The sequence below is a fragment of the Erinaceus europaeus genome, chromosome 8 (genome assembly GCF_950295315.1).
Source record: "Erinaceus europaeus chromosome 8, mEriEur2.1, whole genome shotgun sequence".
NCBI classification, from domain to species: Eukaryota; Metazoa; Chordata; class Mammalia; order Eulipotyphla; family Erinaceidae; genus Erinaceus; species Erinaceus europaeus.
The window spans coordinates 27,685,296-27,691,295 of record NC_080169.1 but is presented as its reverse complement, the minus strand read 5'-3'; positions in this window follow the sequence as shown (position 1 = coordinate 27,691,295).

The window sequence follows — 6,000 nt, the reverse complement described above, 5'->3', positions numbered from 1 at the left end:
AGGAGTACCACTTCAGCATGCTTCACTTCAGACTGATTCCAGAGACGTCAGGTATGGAATGCCAACCCTTCACCCTCATTACTCAGGTGAGACCTTTACTTTCATAGTATTCTCAAATTCCATTCCAGGTGGTTCACTTCCTAACAAAATCCCAAAACCTAGATATAGACCAGGTTCTGTAAGATAGAGCTTATTCACATGTATCCATAAATTAGGGCAAAATATATACCTGAAAGCAAAAATACACAATAGTCTGTAGTGAGTCAGTATCAAGTTCATAATGAAATAGTGTCTACTTAGACTTAGATAGCCTCCTCACCTACTTCCTCCTCACCTACTCACGCCAAAGCTAACCTCATCAAAGCAAGGACTGCAAAAGCTGAATAACAGCAATAGACTGGCATAATTTAACGATGACTCTTTAGTCACTTTATCAGACCACCCCACCAGTTTGGGCCCTATTCGGGGAGTCCTGAAGTTCCCAAACAGATATGATAGGCCTAGACCTCGAATGAATCCCTCTCTTCATTGTTATCGGTCATTCCTATCAGGAACAACACAATAGACCCCTTTGTGCCCCCCCCATAGGACCTTGACCTCAACTTGGATCAACAATGGTAGAGAATCTTCCATCCTCCAAAGGGTGGCTGGGCAATATACTGTATGCTACACCTGAGGAAGATGGGTCCTGATATTGGGGCAGCTTGAAATGTTCCTACTCATGACCACAAAATATGAGCTCAGATCTACAGGGATGCAGAGGTCACATAGGCTCCTAAGCTGAATATGGGCCCCAGATGACATCAAATTGATGGGGTTTACAGTCAACATTATTTATACCCCTTTCCCATATTTGGGAGCTACTCTCTTCCCTGATCCAGCTTTTTGGTCCTTTTTCCAGCCAGGACATCACCTCCCCATACAATAATTAGGATCCACCTGCATATCAGATTTCAGGCTTTGGCGGGGGGCGGGGGGACACTATAGCCACAGGCCCTTTGGAATAGAGCTAAAATATGCCTACTAGTTGTCTACAAAATGGAGGGCCCCCCTCAACTCTTCATCTGCAGTATTACAGACTTGAGGTCCATGATTGGTCAACAACCTGTTTGGCTTTGTATGTTAACTCTCTTTTCAGCCACCAGGTTCTAGATGCTAGCATGATACCAAACAGACTTTCCTGGACAGACAACCCCACCATTGTGTCCTGGAGCTCTGCTTCCCCAGAGCCCTTCCCCACTAGGGAAAGAGAGACACCAGCTGGGAGTATGGATCACCCTGTCGACACCCATGTTCAGCGGGGAATCAATTACAGAAGCCAGTTTTTCCACCTTCTGCATCCCACAGTGACCTTGGGTTTAAAGAATAGGAAAGCTATCAGTGGAGGGGATTTGATACAGAGTTCTGGTGGTGGAAATTGTGTGAAGTTGTACCCCTCTTATCTTATGGTTTAGTCAATATTTCCTTTCTATAAATAAAAAATTAAATAAAAAAAGAAAAAGAAAAAAAAGGTAGTGCTATTCTGCATATTCCTGTGAAAATTTGCAAATTTATCCACTCAAAGTGTCAATGTAAATTCATAGAACCTAAGTCATTACTTTCTATTAATAAAAAAAAAAATCTTCAGAATCTCTTAAGGGGAAAGAATTCATTTCAAAATTTGACATTTAATCTTTGTTTAAAGTTAGAGAACTTTATCTGAGATATTACTGAAACAATTGTGGATATTTTGAATGAAATAATAAGGTGAATTTCTATTACTCCTGGCAGCTTAATAAAAATGAATTTTTTTAATCACTTTGGGTCCACTCATAAACTTGCTCTGCTTCTAAGCTTAGTTAGCTTCCACTGTGCTAGGATTTTAGCTATACTGTGCAACAGAAGATACTGCCACCATAAATATGAAATTTCACTTCGACTACATGAAAGTCTGTTGCTCTTCCCAATGTACCTTCAGGATTGCAGAATTTTCAGTGTCAATTTGGTGGAGGGGTTGATGATTTACACAAACAATACACATGAAATGATGCCTCTGAAATCTTAGAATATTGTGAAAACTGAGGCCAGGGGAAAGGAACAAAAATCCGAGTACTTATCTTCCTCTGCCTGTGAACTCTGGATATCTCTTATTCCCATGTCTCTTCTTCCAAAGCACCAGCTTTACAGAAAGATGTTTCTCATAGGTTATTAATCAGCACTTTTCCTGGGGAGGCAGTTATTAATATTTCAAATGCATGTTTTCTTGATCAAGAAAATTTTTATAGAACTTTGGATTCAAATCTTTACATTTGGATGAATAAAAATGTCCCAAGTTTTTACAGTAGGAAGATACTGGGGGTGGTGGCAGGTGCACATAGTACTAAGCACAAGGACCTGCATAAGGATTTGGGTTCGAGCCCCAGCTCCCCAACTGCGGTGGTGAAGCAAGTCTGCAGGGTCTTTCTTTCCCTCTGTCTTTCTTTTAAATTTTATTTATCTATTGGAAAGAGATAGTCAGAAATCGAGAGTGAAGGGGGAGGTACAGAGGGAGAGAGATAGAGACATCTACAACCCTGATTCACCATTTGCAAAACTTTCTACCTGCAAGTTGTTGGTCTGCTTCTAATTCTGCTTCTAAGACCCCTTCTGTTTTGATCATCACATCAGGTTTCCCTGCATTGCTTAATGCTGTGGTCTATTTACATAATCACTGTTTTACCGGAGACCTGCCCTGCCTGCAGGGCATTGGTTTAATCCCACTGGTTCGAACTCTCTTTTCATTCCACCCCCTCTCCTAATCATACCCTGTTTTTACACCCTACCACTTCCTTCCTGGAGAGTATAAATGCAGATGAGTAAAAACAGCATGGCATTGCATCCCAGCTCAGACATGAATCCACGGTCGTCTGTCTCCCGCCTGAAAAGTCAGCCCAGCAGCAAGTGGGGACCAAGGGCTCGAACCTGGCATCTCATGCATTGTAACGCGAGCACTCAACCAGGTGCACCATCACCTGGCCCCGCTTTCTCTGCCTCGCTGTCTCCCTCTCCTTCTCAGTTTCTTTCTGTCCTTGCAATTAAAAAATAATAATAATAAAAGAAATAAAGAAAAGAAAAAATGGCCATAGGAGCAGTGGATTCATACTGCAGACCACCAAGCCCCAGCAATAACCCTGGAGACAAAAAAAAAAAAAGGCAAACAAACTATAAAAGGGTTTCTGCTATTGGCTATACTATTGATTTAAGAACTACTACCCAGTCAAAACACTCAGAAAAACTGGATAAAACACATCCTTTTTTGGGGGGTGGGGTTGGGTCAAGGTGGTGGCATTCAATATGTTTTAAAACAACCAAATAAAGGAGATGGACAAAGGAAAGAGATAGCAAACAGTTATCTTGTCTGCCTGAGGTGCTCACTGATATGGGGGCTGGGAAGAAGGTAAAAGTCAGCACAGGGAAGCATGCAGATATTTGAAGTCTTCAGAACTTGGGAAACAGAACTTACTGTTTGGGGTATCAAGAATTTGTATAGCTGAGATCTTGGTGAAAGGAGAAGCAAAAAGAAGTAACCCACTATCAGTTTTCTTAGAAATGCATTTAAAAATTATTTAGCTGCACAGGACAAGAGATTAGAAAAATAAGCAGAAACACAAGATTTTGAGAAAAGTCATGTTTCTAAGATGATAAAAGATTGGAGTGCAAGACCTGATGATCTTTTGATGGTCTACTACATGTCATTAAATCTGGAAATATAAAAAAATGGAATATTTTCCATAAAAATGAGCTTGTCAAGACTTAACTGTGGAAAATAAGAAACTACATAGTTCTATTAAAGTAATTTACCCTATATGAAAAAAAAAACTCACAAAGAAGTATCATAAGTCTCAGATAATTTCTCCAGTGAATTCTTCCCAGCATTCACTAAGAGAAAAGAGAAAGAAGTACTTCCCAACTTAGCTTGATATCAAACCTGTTAAGGACATTACAAAAAAAGAATTTCATGCCAAACTCTCTCATGAATTATTTATTGGCATTTTTGAAAAGCACATTAAATCCAATGATATATAAAATGATTACTACTTCATGGCCAAATGAAATGTGTTCCAGGAATACAAGAGTCTTAAAACTGAGAACAAATATAATTCGACACATTAATAGATTACAGTAGGTAAATCAGATGGTCATATTAATCAAAAGAGAAAAAATGAAATCCAAAATCTGTGATAAAATCTCTTTGTAAATTAAAAATAGAAAAGATCTTTATTAATCTGGGGAACAGTATATACAAATATTGTGGAGCATAGTTAAGAGGAAATAAAGTATGAAGCAAATGAAGGAAAAAAATGACAAGCCATTTTGTTCATATGAATACTCAGTTGAATCTGCACCATCTATTTACTTACTTTAAAATATTATTTTATTTATTAATGAGATAAATAAAGGAGAGAGAGGAGGAGAACCAGAGCACTACTCTGGTATACTCTTTTCCAGAACTAGAACACAGGACCTTCCTTATATTTGAGAGTTCAATACTTCAGCCACTGCAATAACTTTCAGATCACCTTCATTATTTATTTAAAAAGATGAATTTCTTCCCCACTTATTGAAAATGTGCCAAAAACAACTCATTAGATATGTGTGGGTATGGTTTAGAGTCTACTTATATTTCCTAATACCAACACTACACTCTCTTAGATGACTGTAACTTTATAGTAAATAGGTTACCAAGTCCTGTAGTATCTAGTATATATAGTCCCCCTTTTCCAGTTATCTTAGGTATTTTGTCATTTAAATTTTGCACAAATTTTAGAAATAAATTATAGATTTCTTAGAAAGAAAAAAACAACAAACTTTGCAGGTGTCTTAAGTGAAATTGTTTTGAATTTATAGTTCAGTTTCATGGGGAGAATAGTACCAGCCAATGAACACAGTATGTTCCTCTCTTTGCTTGGAACTAAAAAATGTTTTCTTAATTATATTGTATAATGTTGTTAATAAGATAGGACATAGAGATGAGCACAGAGCTCTACAGAGTTATTATGAATCTTTGTTATACTGGTCATTTTTAACAAATGAGCATATTATTTTTCCACCAAAAGGGAAAAAATCATAAGTATAAAATATAAAACATAAAACACTTTCACACAAACTATACCCAGGGGACTGATATTGCTGGATGCCTATTGGATATTCTTTGATTTTTCTTTGCTTACCATTGTCTCAGCTATACTTTGGATGGTCACATTTGGAGAAATGATACCATTTCCCACTGCAGGATGAATTTTGACTAACTAGATTTAACTGTTATGCTCCTATGCTACTTGCTAAAGAGAGAATGGTTTGTTCACAGGCAGACAGTAAGATAGAAGGAGATGGAGACAGTTCGCTCTAACTCTTTGCTGACATGCATCCCTCTGTCTCAGCTTTGGGACAAATGGCCGTTTTTATTACCAACCTTCTTTTGGTGATGATTTCTTAAGCTATTTATTCCAATAAATTCCCTAAAATCTTTACTGCATGCTGCCTTGTTCTCTCCCAGATCCTCTGTGCATCTCCTGTTGAAAGAAGGACAAATACATGTTCATCTGGTGGCCCTGCATAGTTGGTTCACAGACCTTTCCTTGTTCTTCTATCATGCTTGTTCTATGTTTTTCAACTCCCGTTCTCTCTGTTACAAGTTTGCCTGAGTTGAGCTGATCTGCTACTCCTAAGAACCTGACCTACTGAGACGTGCTACCCCCATCCTGTCAATGCCTGCTGCTGCCACCACAATATTTTTTTTGTGCTGCCCTTCTTTTGTGGTGAATACCTGACACCAGGGTTTTAGGACAGAATGTGTCTTCAGCCTGTGGACAGAACCCCATCATGTCCTCTGGACAAACCTCTACTTCAGTCAGACTTCAAGAATATCCTTCTGTGGAGTTGTACCCCTCTTATCCTATGGTTATAGTCAGTGTTTCCTTTTTATAAATAAAATTTTAAAAAGAAAATAAATAAGTAATCTATACTAAAAAAATATTCTTC